Below are 15,779 nucleotides of genomic sequence, written 5' to 3' on the forward strand. Positions count from 1 at the left end.
AACTTTTAAGGGTTGGGGATTTTTCCGGTATTTCAACGCATTTTAGCCTTTTTTTAACCATACTATGTCATATTATATGTCGTCTGTGGGATGTTGACTTATACAATGTCGAATGTATTCTAAGAATTGGCGCCTGACGGCGCCGCGCACTCACTTCGCTCGAGCGCTGGGGGCGCGCGGCGCCTCCCCAACCCCATACTAAAAAAAGCTATGGGCCATCTATAACGCAACCTAGAGGACAGCACCAAGCCTGACGCATCAAGTATCGTCAACCCGATATTAATCCAACCTAATAATATAAATAACCTAACCCATTATCCCCGCCAAAACCCCTAAAATGCATTGAAGTACGGCGAAAATACCTGAAATAAAAAAGTAAGTTAGTATGTTTTGCATTTCCACATTTTCTTTTTCGTCATCAGCGCCACGTTATCCACAACGCATTAAAATCTAGGAATTTAAATAATCGTCCTAGGGAAAATTAACTGCAAAAGGCCAATGTTTAAAAATGCATATCTTTGTTAATATGCATTTTCGCCAAAATAAAATGAAAATTAAAGTAATCCCCATCTTGCCCTCTATCCAAAAAAATATAAAAAATCAGGTGGGGGGGGACAGCTTTTCTACACTTAACCCAAAATTGCTGGCAAATAACCATTTTATATTTATCATATCTTTCTAAATAATAAATTGCGTTTAAAACTTTTCGCATTACTGTAATCCTTGACAAATAATAACCAAAAAACAATAACGAAACCCAAAAAGCCGTAAACACATTTTCGGTTTGCACACGTTTTAAAAATTTAGTAATATCTTGTCGTTAAATCTAATTCGTCATGAGTCCTACCTCATCCAACAAGTACAAAAATCTCGAAATATGTCGTATTTTCCTAGGTAAAAATTGCTGGCAAGTCACAATTTTAAATTTATCATAATTTCTAAATAATAAATTGCGGTTAAAACTTTTAGCATTATTGTAATCCTTGACAAATAATACATCTAAAAAAATAAACAAAACCCAAAAAAAACAAAAGTACCTATTGTTAAAAATAGCCAAATCGGACTGTGTTTTTGACATCCGAAAGAATCTGTAAAAATCAAACCATTTAATAATTTAACAATTTAAGGAAAATAAGTGATAAAAGCCTAGGCTTATTTACTTACTGAAAATGGCTATTACTGTCATTTCCTCTCTTTTCTTCAACCAAATTACAATAGTGCCCTTGCTCTTCACGTTTAAGAAAAATATCTCTCACCCAAAAATTTCGAAAATAGTTTTGACTCCGATACTTTCTCAATAATTGAAGGCTAATAATAGTTACAATTATATTCAAGCCGGCAAGAGCATACATTTCGGGAGAAACCATTGTTGAATCCATTATCCATATTCAATAAGAAGAAATTAGCCTTTCTAGCAGACGACAGAAGCGATTATACTTCTGCCGCGTTCTGTGGTAGAGAGAAGATACCGCAGTGCTGCCGTGGTCATTTGCGGAATTTCCGCCAACGCAAATCCTACCGCAAAATGTTTTGCGCGCGTTATGCCTAGTGAAAACTAGCCTTTAAAGGGCCATATTTTACAGATGACAATTGTTTTTAGTTTGAGAAAAAGAGAAGATTGTTCTTAAATTTCACCAAGACTGCTAAGCCTAGGCGAGAACAAAGTATTTTGTATGGTTGAGTGGAGTATTTGTTAATAAATCATAATTTTATTCTCGATTGTTTTGGTTGAAAATGAACTCTTCAATTACTAAGTGAGTTACGATTTTTATAAATCTATTTGTCTATTAAAGTGATTTTTACTATTTAATTTTTAGTTTTAGTCGGAAGAAGTGCAATGAAGCAAAGGCAGTGAACAACAAAGTTCCTTTGCCTCAGGGAAATTGGAGTAAGCCACTAAAGATAGTGCCAAAGAGATTTAAGGATAATTGCATTACTAAACACCATAGGAATGCGAAGGCTAAAACATTTAACGTTAGCAGAATTAGATTTGGCTATAGAATGTTCAAAGTGAACACGGTATCTGATCTGTTTTTGAGTAATAGCTCTAGTACAAGAAAATCAACTACAGCCAAGCATATTTTTTTCCACTAAATCTTAAAAATACAAATTAATTGTAATACAGCCACTGATCACAAAACCGCTTTGGCTAGCAAGTTATGATGAACTATTTAATTTAGAAATCTTATTTTTCCGGGTACGTTAATTACTAATTTGTAAATTTGATTTAAGTGTAGTTTTGCTCTCAGCTATTAGCCTCGAAAAATATATAGAAAAAATAGGATTAAAATACAAAAAAATTACAGGTTAATTATAACATTAATTTAAGAAATTATAGGATTTTTACATGATAAGAACAATAAGAAAAATTGTTAAGTTGACTATGTTACATTTAAAACAGTCATACTGCTCTTAGATAGTCCCAAAAGCATACTTTGGAGTTGTTTAAAATTTACATTAACAAAAGGACCAAACAATTTATAAAATTGGAGAACTGTACACGATTTGAAAAAATAATGCAGTTTCACTGTATTTTGTATGTTTTTTTTTAAATTACATATGTAAGCACCAAGCAGGCTAGCATAGGGGAATTTACCCGGATTTCTATTGGAAATTATGCAAATTAGACTAGTTTTAAGAGTAGTTCAAAAATTTAGATGCAAAGGACCAACTAATCTAAAATAAGGGAAGTGAATTCTGATTTTTTGTGATATTGTGCAAATGCATGGCTTTTTTTTAAATACCAGCAAAAGGGTCAACCAAGCTAGAATAGGAGAATTGAACCAAATTTCTATTGGATATTATACAAATTTCACTAGTTTTGTTAGAGTAGGTTAAAATTAACATACGAAAAGCCAACCAAGCTAGAATAGTTGAAGTGAACCAAATTTATTTTGGATACTATGCAAATGTCACTAGTTTTGTTAGATTAGTTTAAAATGTACACTCTGTTAAATAAGTCTTCGGCCGTTATTTGCGATTATCTGTAAAACTATGAATGATAGCAAATTGAAACCAATTTTATAATTAATATTTTACTAATATCTTTCCTACCTATGTCTTGATTCACGTGTAGCATTTCCATAACCGCCGGAAACGCCAAATATCGTTTTTGACAACTTTTTTAATAATCATGTTACGCCCTTGAAACGTGCATTTTTGGATTCACAAGGGTGGATTCATATTTAGAAAGTGCTATTTTCATCCAGCTACTTCGAACGGCTGCTAAGATATAGCCCATCGAAAATTCGGGTCTCATTCGGAAACTTCTAAAATGCCTAATTATTCAATATTATTAATCCGGCATATAACCACAGCGTTCCAACAACTCGTTAAATCAATATATATTAAATAAAAAATGCTTTAATCAAAGCAGTTGGAAGGTTGATTTAAGGGGTAGTTGGGATCTATGAAGGCACAGATATTGGAAATGTTTTAGAATTAAAGAGTTATTTTTTGGAATTATTTTAAAAAGCAAAATATATTTCTAAAATAATTTCCATCGATTTTCCTCACCTTTTATAGATTTTTAAACCCTTTCCTTAAATTTGAGCCTTGAAACTGTAACAGTAAACTGAGAAAATTTTAAATTGTAAAGGAGTACGCGTGTTTAGTTCAGAATTAAGTATATAAGTGGTCGGGATACTTCCGCCATGGGTGTCCCCACCCCTATCCCAACGTATCCCGCCGTTGGCGTGGCCGTTACACATATCTCACCCTGATTTATCAGTTATTGTGTGTGTGCTGGTGTCTAAGGCCTAGGGTCGACACCGATGTGTGCGAGTCTCAAACAAAAAAAAGCACTGTACAGACGTCTGCTACGCTGTCGTAACTGGATTCTACAGTTTTGTTTCAACTTTCAAACTACTACTCGGAAAATAGTATAACCTTAATTAACATGCTGTTTTATATGTTAAATTAAAATTTTGTATAAATACATAAGAAATTAAACGGTTAAAGAGTTTGCAACTTTCTATGTAAGCTAATTCTCATAATGAATTTATAAAACAGATATGTACTAAATTCTATCTATCCAAGTCTGCACTTATTATTTTAAACTTCTGGTTTAAAGTAGAATTATACATCAGTATTTAAATTTGGCATGCATAATGATCCTCACAATTAAAGTAACCGCTGGTAGTAAAAAAGAGTAATATTTAGAGTTACATTAAAATGACCACATTTCTTTCGAGAAAGGCCTGATGAAATGTGTGCAGTTACACTGCAGTACCCTGTTTGAATTGTTAAAGGGACTTTCAAGAAAGACTTAGTTGAATTGAAATAAGTCATTCAGTCGTAACTTTGGGTTCACAATGTACGGAAACTGAATTACGTATTTTAAATTGACTAGAATGTCTCTTGGAAGTCTTTTTAATAAAAGAAAATTCATGACTTATCTTTTCTAAGCTAAAGGACAAGACACATGGCTCTCCTTGCACTTGCGGGCTCTCTCTATAGGAAGAGAATATCATCTGTTGTTCGTGAAAATAGAAGCTATAATTACATCCAAATTTCCTCTGTTAACTTGAACAGTCTTGATTAAATTTATTGCAAATCTCTTTTATTGATGACTTTTTTACTAGTTTAGTTTCTATAATGTGTTTCAGCAAATTAAATGCTGTAATTTTACACGTAATCCTTTACAATTTAAAATTTTCTCAGTTTACTGTTACAGTTTCAAGGCTCAAATTTAAGGAAAGGGTTTTAAAATCTATAAAAGGCGAGGAAAATCGATGGAAATTATTTTAGAAATATATTTTGCTTTTTAAAATAATTCCAAAAAATAACTCTTTAATTCTAAAACATTTCCAATATCTGTGCCTTCATAGATCCAAACTACCCCTTAAATCAACCTTCCAACTGCTTTGATTAAAGCATTTTTTATATAATAGCTGTCCCTTTGCTCTGCCTGACAGGGCATATTATTCCAAGGTTCGTAAAAAATGCTTATCCCACTATTATTATTCCTAAAATTAATAATTTAAAATAAAAGCCATAAGTTAGAAAATAAATAGGTTTAATTTTAAATATATTTTGAACAGAAATTTTAATATTATTGAATGTAATTTAATATATTGAATATTATTTTAAATATTTTACTTAACATTGGGAAATAATGATGATAATTGGTTATGTCAAATTGAGTTTTAATTTCCCATTAAGACTTAGATAACAAGCTAATAGGTGTATAACTGGTTCTAGTAAGCAAGTCAAATATGCTAATTTTGGTAAAACTTTCATTAAAAAACAGACTTTTGATGAGATAGTGTTTATGGGTAGCATAGCATGATTTGTGAAGCGCTTTTAATCGTTTACTTTTATCTCAATCATGTATCAAGAGTTTCCAACTCTGCCGAGCTTTCAAATTAAAAACCAACTATGTGTAATTTATATTCACCGAGGCAAAGTGTAATTTATATTCACTAACGCTGCTAACGCAAACGTGTAATTTATAGCCACTAAGGCAAACATTTATCAACAGTACTTGAATGGTGGGTCTCCAGCTGTGTTCAGGCTGTACTACCTTACAAGTTTTACAACTTTTGGTAACCTCCGTTTCCCATATTTATATAGATAGAAGACTTAATGGAAGATGAATTAAGTATTAAGAAACATAAAACGGTTATGGTTAAGGAGCTGAAAAAATACCCTGATTTTGAAGAAGTGGATTCAAGAATGGAGATAACGTTTGCTGCAAGTGCGGCTGCGATTCACGAGCAAACTGCAGTTAAAATTATTTTAATAGAATATCCTGCTTTAGGAGATTATCGACAAGTAAAAATTTGCATGCACATTTGAAAACAGTAATATTTGTCTAGTCAATTTCCTTACGCGATTCTGTTTCAAAGTCAAGTCGTAATATTTAAATTTTATACATTGTGATTGATTTTTACTCCCTTTGCGAATCAGCTTTAATAATAAAATTTCATTTGAATTAAGATTTCACGTAAGTAAAAACACTATACATCTTTGGAATATTATTTCTAGAACTATGGTCAATTTATATCTAGCTTAGTCGTAAGCTATATTATGCATGTCTAATTGTTGGAAATCAATTTTAGCTTAACTTGGAATTTCAACGAATTTCCAATGTTAACGCAGAACAAATATTTCTGGAAATTTTGAAGAATAATTGGGAGAAGATCTGGGAAACTGCCCCAAAATCAGTAGCTAAGAATCTCAAAGTGGAAATAACGACCAGTTTTTTAAAAAAAACTTAGAGTAGTGTCAGTGCTACATCACGCAACGTCACCCATGCTTTTTCCTATAGGGAAAAAATGCGCCTAAAATGGCGGCCATGGCCAAAGCTACGAGGTGATACTACTCTATTTCCAAGGCTGGTGTTGGATGCCAAAAGTAGGTGGGCATCATAGTGGAGGACGGAAAATAACATGATTTTATTTAATAACAAGGCAAATGTATGGTTTTTGAAAAATCCCGGATAAAACTCCAAAAATCCGGTTTTAACGTGCAAAAAACCATACCAGTGGACTTTTCAAAAAAAAAAAGAAACGGTTTTTTGCTAACCCTGCCGTTTACACGGAGCATTCACCGGAGTTCATGCTCATAGATTACGCTCTTTACGCCAAAAAATATCCAATAATCCCGGCGGTATCAACCAAATCCGACGTCTAAAGAAGCGCACCCCGATTACATTTTTCATTCACCCTTTCGTTCCGGACGAAAATTCGACTGTAATGATCGCTGATTGTTATAAATAGATACATTCTTGGTAAATAGAAACATTTAACTGACATCTTATCCTTCCATTTGGCAATTAGGCCTCCCCGCCTCTGCTAATGACGTAATAGAGACAGCACCCCGAATACTCCGGACACGCGCATTCGGACAGCGCTTTTGAGGAGTAATTTAAAATTATCTTTGCAGACACATATACTAATTCCTGCGATTTCGAAAACCCCAGAATATTCAGCGTTTCAGATTTACAGGATTGCTCGTATCCCCAAAATTATTGTAGAAATCAACGTTACCCGATTCGCCTATTTAATGCGTTATTGCATTTGTGCTTAATTAAAATTGATTGGAGATCTTTAATTTCGTCGAAAAAATTGTTCAAACATCTTTTGTACTCGACAATATATGTGCCGATTTCAAGTCTCTATCCGTAGACGGGCCAAAGCGTAAAATACGTATGAACCATTTCCCAAGAAAAAATTTTGGCCTTTAAACGCGGATTACGTTAACGACAATGCTTTTGAAACAAAACCTATTTACTTACAATTTGACTACATTTAAAATTGTACCATTTTCAAGGCTGCTTATTTTCAAGGGCGGGGAAGTTAGTGAAATTGATGGCTTCCACCGTTTTGAACCTGCTTTCAGAAATATATTACATACATATATACATATTATTTTTAAACCCTGCTATTACCCGCCAAATGTTAACAAACGTTTACACGGGATATATTTAAACTAATCGTCTTTCAATATGTGTTTCCATTAAATAAAACAATAAAAAGATTAAGGGGGGAGTCAGCAATAACTCTAGAAATAAGACGTTCTTACGACACTCCCTAATTCTACAATAATTAAGATGTTAAACCTCGTTTTTTTGCATAATTTTGTTAGATTTATATTAGGATTTCTTTTTAATATTACATTTTAAATACTAGTGGAGCGATTTTTAAAATTAAAACTGCTCTCCATAGGTTTGACATAAATCTTGTGTACGTTTCAAAATGGCACCGCTAGCCCAAGAAACTAATTTTATATTCAATAAAAACCGTATTTTTGAGTAGTTAGCCTAACTGACGCGAGAAGTCGCAACGTTTTTGGCGAACGACTTTCGTAAAAAATAGTAAAATTCAAATGTAACGAACGAAAGCATAGTTTTCTTCCGCGAGCTAATATTTCAGCGCGTTTGTTTTTTAAATGCGCGCGCTGCTTTCATTTTTAACAGTACAACGTTTTTAACTAAATCACCTGAAATTGAAATAAAATATTTTTCTGACAACACCAGCAAGAGACGTGTTTCAGCGCCATCTCTTATTTTTTCCCAGAAACACAAAACCACTTACTTCCGCCTTAAAAGTAAAAAACATTTTACTTGTATCACGAGCTTAGGCTTTTTATTAATTTATTGGCGCAAGAATTTCGCACCTTCTCTTTCAATTTCAAAAACTTTATTGACTCCAGCGCATGCTCTCTATGAAGGCGTGAACAGACGATGACGGGTTGATTTAAAAGACGACTATTTTACAGACATAATCAAGTTTATTTAAAATATTATTGATGAGCTATGTACATCGTAGTTTGAGAATGAAAGAACTAGCCGCTAGAACGGGTTACACGGTATTTTATACTTAATTTAAAAAGGTATATGATGTTACAAAAAATATATTAATTTCCCGAATTAAAAAACGTAGTGGGACGAATCTTAAAAAACAAGTCTAAACACTATCTTCAATAACTATAGCTAGTGACGTAAAAAAACATTTACGCGTGACCTCTCGTATTTTATATAATATTACTAATTTAATGATTTGTATGCCACTGAATCCAATGTTTGAAAATGTTAATGTTAATTAAATCAAATTAATAGAAATTAATATAAATTAATATAAATAAAATAAAATTAAGAACATAAATAAACCAATACATTTTAAACTTGGTTTTGGTTCAACTCTAACTTAGGTTCGCAATTAGAAACTAATAGTCACAACGGATAAAATAAATAAAAACTCACAATTTAATAGCGTTTCGGGGTATTTTAATTATGAAAATGACATCTTTATTTCCGCAGCTCCTTCGGCTTCTGACGCACTCATCGGCCACCAAGCGCGGCTCTGCAGGATCGAAAGCGCGCAATTAATGAACGAGGCCTTTCAAAAACCAAAGCTTCTTTCCTCGCTCCAGTACGACACCCTTCTAATTCGTTCCCCCATAATGAAATGTAATGAGGAATATATTTACCACAACTATACTGTAGAAGTCTCTAGTCTAAAATAATATGTATTTACCCGAAAACATTCTTATTACAATCCAACGGTTTCGAATAATTTTAAGATAATAAACTATTGTTTAATTATTCGCTTCCAAGGGTACCAATCTTAAAATTATAAAAAAGGGTTCTTGAACTGACCACTTGACCATTCGTCGGATTCATTGTCCCAGAAAACATTCTTGCGGTTACAGATGTCCTCCTGCACGATGGTGGAGACGCTGCAAGGAGGTAAACCACTCTGGTACCAGCTCCGGGGGACAATATTCATGACTGTGTTCCTCTCGTGGGGGTGGCTGCACACGAAGACGACCATTATTCGGATGACGAACATAGAGAACTGGTGTCATTTTCGATGCTTCATATCAGCCACTCTTACCTCGGTATTTTGCTATATAAAAAGAAATAAGTTTAATATGATAATATGGAATGGCTTTATTATTAATAAAGGAAATTACATAAATAATGAGAGGAATTACAGAAATAATTGAAATTAAATTATAAATAAAAGGTAGTAAGACTAAAAATAATAAAACACATATTATTAGTATTATCAAAAATGATATTGGTTTGTGACTTCTTGAATTACTTTAATCACAAAGGAAATTTCATTCTTAATAATGGGAAAGTTAAATTTATTAGCGGGAGTGTTACAAAACTATGTTTAAATATAGTTAACCATAATATAATTTATTAGAAAAGCCTCACTTAGCTTGCGTGTGGTGAGCGTAAAATACTCCTGAAATGCTTCTCTAAAATTTCGGGAGTGTGGCAAGCATAAAATTATCCTGAAAAGCCTTTCTAAACCGGAAATTTAGCAATAAAATACTGCTAAAAAGCCTCTCTTAACCATGATTGTGGTAAGCATAAAATATTCCTTAAAAGCCTCTCTAGACCGGGAAATTGGAGAGCATAAAATAATACACTCTTATCTTGGAGTGTTTTTTGCATCAAATACTCTCTTACCCGGGAATTTGTTTCTTAAATTGGATTAATTTAGCAATTTTTGGTTCAGTTACAATTTAATTTAGCAAAATAGAGATTTTACTGTTCGGAAATTCAGACGCTCATTACATTACATTTGAAAAACTTCGGTTCAGAAATTCATAATTAATACAGATATTCAAATAGAAGTATTGTATGTAAATGATTCAGAGGGACATTAATTATATTCGAAATTTGGAGATGAGAAATTCCAAGTTCAGAAAATTAATCAAAATATTTCAGGCAGTTTGGAAATTCCAAGTACAGCAAATTAATCAAATATTTCAGGCAGTTTGGAAATTCTAACCTAAGCAAAATATAAAGAATTGTCAGACGACCCAACTGAAAATCGTTGAGACCTTCATCATATTACGTTTCCAAATTTTCAGTTCAGAAATAGAAAATTATCCAACTAATCAAAACATTTTTAACGGTTCAGAATTTTTGAATTTGGTAAAATGGTCAAAAAGATTCCGATAAACTAGAATTTTAAAAATCCGAAAAAGAGACAAAAATAATCAAAATGTTTAATAATTTACAATTTTAATAAAAATAAAATTTCAATCAGGTTGTTATGAAATCGTTCCTATGTTTATTACATTAACTTAAAACAGTTTTTTTTTTTCATAAATAGGATTTTATAAAATGCAACAGCTATCAAGCCTATCGCAGCAATTTCAGAAACAAGGCTGTGAATGTTTTTACAAAATGCTAAAATAACGAAAACTTGTTTACTCTGAAAGGTCGCTTGATTGAAATAACTTTGGTTTCATTTGATGTTTTAAATTTTTTATGACTTATTTAAATAACCTATTATACTTTTATGTATTTACAAAAACTTAAAAAAGGTGGTAATGTTAATTTATAGTCAACCCTATTAGAAGCGGAAATTACATTTAATTTCAATAATTTTTACTTTGGTTAGCTAACAACCTTTCTCCGGAGAACATATTATTTCGAAATTTCAAATTTATTTTGATTGGGCACCTCTGCCCACATAAGAATCCCACCCGTGTTCCAATAGAGCCGTTGGAACGAAAGTTTCTTGAAGAAACTTAAAAGAAGGATCCAGCCTTGACACGAGCCCGGCCAATTCTCCTCTCTCCCTCGGCGGGCCCGGGGCCCCACTACACCAATGGCGAAATGAAAACTTGTAAGCGAGCTCATTATCACCTGTTGAATTGTTTCGGAGATAACTGGCGCCATCTCTTTACATAAACTCCTAGTTTACTAGACGCGTCTGTGCTCTAATTTAGTCGCTCCGCTTCTGCTGAGTTCATTACGACGCAGAGAGAGAGAGGACGAAGATGCCTTCCAGGAATTGACGGATGATCCTCTCTACCAAGGGTGTTGTGGTTTTCTTCCATTCCGCCCCCTGATGGGAGGACGCGTCAATCCAAACGGAGACTTTGGTGTATATCATAATACTTCCCTCAGGCTAAACAGAAATACATTTAAAATCTCCCATTAAACCACAGCTGGTAAAATCAAAAGTGACAGACGATATTAAAGGGGATCTAAAAATATTAACTACTTCTATTGAAGACTACTCAAAAACATATCTGAATTATCGGAAAACTACACAGAAATGATAAATGGTTAGAGTGATTTAGGAAAGATATCGGTACTTACGTGACAGATTGAAGCGAATATGATTGAAATTCAGAATATTGATAAGAAGATTAGAGTGAATAATAATAAACTCCTTAAGTTAGAACAAGAATGTATTTATTTATACTCAGGTAGAATGAATATGTCGAGATTATTTTTAGCGTTTCTCCAATTCCACCCGTTGTGGCCCCCGGTATGCTCCTCCGCTTTAATAAAATCCAATAATACTGCAATCTCATTGGTTCTTAAAAATTACGTTTTTCGACGCGATTAACGCTGCTGCGAGGACGCAAAAAATAAGACCGCCTCCTTTTTTCTCCCCCCCCCCTTAGCGTGACGGGGTTAGGGCCTCAACGTGTTCGTCGATAGTCTCGAAATATTCATTCTCCCTGAGTATAAATAAATACATTCTTGGTTAGAAGAAGAATTAAATACGAAAATAGCCGCCACAAATGAGCCGATGAAAGAATATTCAACTGAAGTACCGGAGTGTATTGATCCGACAATTAGTGACCAAATGGATGAGTCTTGGCACCTGGTTCATAAAAAAAAGAAACTAGGAAAATAACTACTAGCTACTGGTTTCAAACTTTCAAAGTTTAACCAACAAGTGCAAACTACACAAAGAACATCGAAGCCAACTTTTCTAAGGAACCAAATTTAGCCAAATATGAAAAAGACACCCAACCAAGACTCCCACAAGAAAAATGCAATCTTAGGGTATAAGGAAAAAACTAACTGCGTAATAAAATTTGGAAAGCAGTACAAAAACTACTTTATTGGCAAATGTAATAAAAACATTGATGAAGATGATCTTAAAACTCTACTGAATACTATTGGACTAACAAGTACTGAAATCAGGAAAACTGCTCGCTCATTAGACGCTAGGACATCGTACAACTGTTTCGTAGTTAGATCAACAGAAAAAAAGTAAATTTCAGCAAACTAATATTTGGCCAAGAGGAATATATGCGATATACTTAACAAGCGAACGGGAAGAACAAGTTAAAATCTGGGGAACGTCAGAAGATAAAAATCTAGAACGATATGTTTAAACCAATTTATAAATATGTGATCTTGAATGGTGACGAGGAAACTTTGGAGGAAGACATCTCAACTCACTTAGTTAGTATGGGAATTGAAAACTTTAATCTCTCAGTATTAGATTCAGATAACTGGGGTAAAACGTTATTTTAAATGTGCAACCCAAAATACCAACTGTTACTGACCAAAGAAACTGGCCTAGCCCATTGAAAATCAACCGCTATAGAGAACAAAAGCTTAATATAGAAGATGAAACAGTCAACCGGCAAAACATATGACTTAATACGACTGTTGTTAACAGACCTTCCCACTGTCCCTATCTGAACTGTCCTTAATGGGGTCACTGGTATCACAGGTGCGATCCATACTCGACATTCTATAACCTTTCGGGGAGGGCTAAAACGTGGAAGAATAAGTCACTCTAGTCCTCAGCCCATGGTGTCGCCTTTTGTTGGGTCATGATGAAGGCGTTTGTTTGCTCTATGTTAGGCAGTGATGATGGCTGTCTCACTGGCCAAACGATGCTTCGCAAAGCGCACTTCTGCCCCGGCCTGTTTAGTCTCGTAGGCCGCTGTAGTGCTTAGGCGGAGCAGTGGGGTAAAAATACATAGGGATATATTGTTAACATACATCACGTAGTAGATACAAACATTTTTACATATGGCAACATTTCACCTGTACTATCTACAAGTACAAAAATTCAGAACACTAAGAAATATGGACTGAAAATTTTTCATATTAATATCAGTAGCTTAAAATTCAAAATTAATGAGGTTGACAATCTACTAAAAAAACTACAACATTGATGTCTTAGGAATAACGGAGACATGGCTTAAACCTATTATACCAGATGCTATTTTGCAAATTCCAGGATACTACTTATACAGAGAGGATCAGACACCGAGAATAACCTGGATTTTGAAACAATTTGGACCGAGAACATAATAATTGGATTCATATACATACCTCAAATAAATTTCAACACATAGCTGACTGATGAACTCAATTCTCAATTAAATAGATTAACGGTAAAATCAAACCACGAAATAATACTAATTGGAGATACTAACTGTGATGTATTGACTCCAGTACGGACTACAAAAACACGATTACTTCTGACTGCATTGACTGAATTCAAGCAAATTATTACAGAACCCACTAGAGTAACCATCAGTACTAAAACAATCATAGATCATGCATATGTTACAAACCCAGAGAGAAAAACTAAGACAAATGTCCTAACTAAAAGCGCAACTGCTCATCATTTAATTTGTATAACTAGGAAAAGAATATGTCCAAAATTAAAGAAAATACCAAAATTTCGTAGAAACTACAGGAAAATGTATACTGATGCACTTGTCAAACAATTCAACGTAACCTAAAGGATTGTACTTTTACACCCCCAAATGAGGGAGTGGCCCACCTAGAAGATTACCGAACAACTAAATATATATGCAATCATATCAAAAAATATATAGCACTATAAAAGATTTGTAAACGTTGCTGAAGACTTAAAGGCTAAAAATGATAAAAATATAAGTGCCACAAGTCAGATAAGAAAGGATAAAAATGAAAACAACATACTGCAACAAAAGCCAAGTACTTTTCCACAAGTCACGGGAGGCCAGATATTTCATATCCTTATGAAAATTAATGTGAAGAAATCGACGGGATATGACGGCTATAATCCTAAGAAATCTTTCTGCAATCATCTCAGATTATATTGCCTGGAGCCCTGGATAATTAACCGATCTTATAAGCTAGAAATATTCCCTGATAGATGGAAGATTGGTAAATAACTCCAATTTTCAAGAAGGGTGACGAAGAAAACGCCGGATAATTATCGTCCAATCACGGTTCTTTCCTATTTATCGACTACCTGTGAAAGTATTGAAAACACGAACATAAGTCAACACTTGGAAGAAACTATAATGTTATACCAATTTACCAACAAAGTCTGGCTTTCGTAAGCGCCACTCAAAAACTACGTGTATTATTAACGTCTATGAAACGATTTTATCTAATCTCGATAAGGGAAATTACGTAATTATAACATTTATTGATCTTTCTAAGGCTGGTGATACAGTACAACATAATATATTAATACAGTGTTTGAACGACATGGGTATAAAGGTTAAAGATTTAAACTGGATGACCTCATATACTTACGACGTTAGAAAAAAGGCAGCAATGTGTCACACATAATGGGCACTTATCCACACTTGAATTCGTTCAACACGGAATACCACAAGGCAGTGTCCTGTAGCCCACTCTCTACAATGTTTATACAACAGATCTCCATCAAGCACTTCATCACTCAAATGGGAATGAATATGCAGACGACAATACCGTCTTAACAGCGAAACAAAGTCTAAATGAATTAATTGCTACGGCTGAAGGAGACTTATACATGTAAAAGTCTTCTTCGTTTCTTGTTAGTTCTGGCTCATCCATTATTACGGGTTATTATGTTACTTATGTATATACTTTAAAAAATATACATGTTCGTATAATGGAAGAAGATACCTTATTTGTAGTTTGTCAGATAAAAAAACAAGAATGTAAATTCGGTTAAATATAAAAACAAATGCTTTTCAGAGGGTTAATATACTGACAGTTGTGAGTATATTAAACCAGTTTACTGCTATAACTGAAAATACTGACAGAAAAAAGTATCCGATTTTATAAACAGTTGGAAAGCCTAGCACTTATCGGATCACGGAATAGATAATATATAGCGTTTGGTTCTATAGTCACTAACTAGTCTATTCTAATTTCTATAATGGTTTATGCAAATATTTAAATTTATAATTAAATTGTTGACAAAAATCTACCAGAGACAGTGACTCCTTGCACCAGATCACAATTCATTTTCCCGTATACATTACCAGATCTACCGAAAATTGTAAGGAAACCAGAAAAATACAATGCTCTTAGTGTTAAAGCAAAGAAATCGATTAACAAAGCACTAATCGCATTTTGTTCTGTGACGCTATCAAAAGGTACGGCTTGTAATTATTGTATACCATAATTATTTTTCATAGCAGGTAGACTAAGTTTCAATGAACTATTTGGCTTTCAATTATTTTTGTAGATATCCATTTCACCAACAGGTTTACGTTTTTCCTATTTGTTTAATCTGTGTTAAAGAAATTTGTTAAACATGTTTTATCTTAAG

General features: G+C 33.5%; 2 long non-coding RNA genes across 4 annotated transcripts in view; both read right to left on the reverse strand.

The window, feature by feature from the left end:
- Window positions 1-8,649: 8,649 nt before the first annotated feature.
- Window positions 8,650-13,634, reverse strand: LOC149954642 (uncharacterized). Of its 3 annotated transcripts, none has more exons than XR_016478103.1 (4): window positions 13,568-13,634; window positions 11,120-12,092; window positions 9,104-9,353; window positions 8,650-8,807 (listed from the first exon to the last, which is right to left on the reverse strand). It is a non-coding gene; the product is annotated as an uncharacterized LOC149954642 (long non-coding RNA). The 3 variants fall into 3 exon arrangements; XR_016478104.1 differs by lacking the exon at window positions 13,568-13,634 and having other exon boundaries at window positions 11,120-11,384; window positions 11,579-12,136; XR_016478105.1 differs by lacking the exon at window positions 13,568-13,634 and having other exon boundaries at window positions 9,104-9,258; window positions 9,342-9,353; window positions 11,120-12,136.
- A 782-nt stretch (window positions 13,635-14,416) lies between these two features.
- LOC149954643 (uncharacterized) overlaps window positions 14,417-15,779 on the reverse strand; it is a 47,352-nt gene continuing 45,989 nt past the window's right edge. Inside the window, exons 2-3 of the long non-coding RNA XR_016478135.1 lie at window positions 14,771-14,875; window positions 14,417-14,480 (exon numbers count right to left, since the gene is read on the reverse strand). This is a non-coding gene — a long non-coding RNA (uncharacterized LOC149954643). The remainder of the gene's footprint in view (window positions 14,481-14,770; window positions 14,876-15,779) is intronic.

Source organism: Leiobunum rupestre, chromosome 2 (assembly GCF_980474605.1).
Source record: "Leiobunum rupestre chromosome 2, qqLeiRupe1.1.hap1, whole genome shotgun sequence".
In the NCBI taxonomy this organism is placed as follows: Eukaryota; Metazoa; Arthropoda; class Arachnida; order Opiliones; family Sclerosomatidae; genus Leiobunum; species Leiobunum rupestre.